Below are 1662 nucleotides of genomic sequence, written 5' to 3'. Positions count from 1 at the left end.
TTTTTTTCTTTTTGTCATCATTTATGTAATAATTCACAGACAAGTTTTTACAAGTCCTTTTGCATCATTAAATCATGCTAATTAACGCCCAGCAAACGTCAACGTTTGAATACATCCTGCTGCTCCTTTCAGGGTCCTTGTTTGGAGATAACATAAACTAAAGTCTCTTCCTTTTACATTTCTCAAAATTTTCTCTCTCAAATGTGTTTTTCTATCTTTTTCATTATGGCACAAGCAGATATTTGTATTTTAAGACAAAATTATCAAAATTGTGCTGATTTCCCCCAGATAGACAAATGAACACAAAAGTTCTCTCTCTCATATCCATCCGTCTGTCTACACATACGCATACATACGTCTGCTCTATCAGTACCTCCGGCAGTCTCTGTAGCTTTCTATATAGTTCAAAAAATGACCTCTTTAAAAAGACATCAGTTGTTAAAATTTAATTCATTTTAATAATTTTCAAATATAATTTAAAATATATTTTGGACAGATAATATGACTGACCTATAAAAACATATAGTCTAAGAAATTGAGAAGTATAAAGTAATTGAGATTTTAATGAGAAATAAACTAAGTTTTGTATAAACCATAATTTTTGGTAATACTATGCTTTATATTCCAAGGAAACAAAGATATATAAAACAATATTTAAACTGTAATTTTCAAATCAGTCTAATTTATCCAAGAACCTATCTTGATTAAAAATAGTACCTAACTTTGTTCTACTTTTATACACTGAATGTTAAATTTCTTCAAACTTTGCTTACCTATAATAAAGTTTTCAGAGTTATTTTTCTATTTTTCCACGCTATTATTTGCTTTTTTAAAAAAAAATTATCTTGAGATCTATTGAACAATATCATTAACTCACAGCTAAACTTTTTAAAAATAACTTCGGCAAATCTAAAAATTGTGAAAACTGTTTTGAGGCATTAGAAGTTCAATATTTTTTCCTTCGCTCTCTCTGAAAATTCTTGAAATTACTTACATTTATATAAATACTTCAAAGCTTAGCTAAGCCAATCAAAATAGTAATGTTGTGAAAATTAAGAAAACTTATAATCCATTTCTTTTTTCTGAAAGTAGGAAAAGATATCAATGTGTTTTCTCAAAAATGTATTTCACACAAATACAGTCAAAGAATCCAGTCAAATCTTGGGCCAGCCAGGAAACATGGGAGGTATTTATGGAGAAATGTATCATTTGTGATGTGCCACGTTTTAAATACTTGTCTAGCTAGGCTGTGGCGGAAGCTATAGGCACCAGCTTAGCGTTTATTCCTGTCTTCTTGTTGGCCGTTGCAGCTCTTCACAGACTGACTGGTTCGCTCGTGCACTTGCATGGGGTTTCCCTGTGTTCTTTTTAGGGAGGAGACAGATGGTCACTCACTGAGAACCCTTTGCATGCTCAGGAAATGGTGAGGCTGCCCAGAAGCTGTCTCTGCACCACACACATGCTCACCCCGTCTGGTGTTAACCATACCAGGAAAACCCTCGGAGGTACCTACTCTGCTCTTTAAGCCATATGGAAAACAGTTCTAAAATGTTTTCTTCCCTGTATTGATAAATATGCCTGTTTGAAGTAGGTATCTGTAGAGTGTAAAAAAATAATAGATTCAAATGATAATTTCACCTAAAGACAGAGAGAGAGAGAGAG

Source organism: Otolemur garnettii, unplaced genomic scaffold (assembly GCF_000181295.1).
Source record: "Otolemur garnettii isolate 467f Iridium unplaced genomic scaffold, OtoGar3 scaffold00188, whole genome shotgun sequence".
NCBI classification, from domain to species: domain Eukaryota; kingdom Metazoa; phylum Chordata; class Mammalia; order Primates; family Galagidae; genus Otolemur; species Otolemur garnettii.
This window is presented reverse-complemented; position numbering follows the sequence as displayed.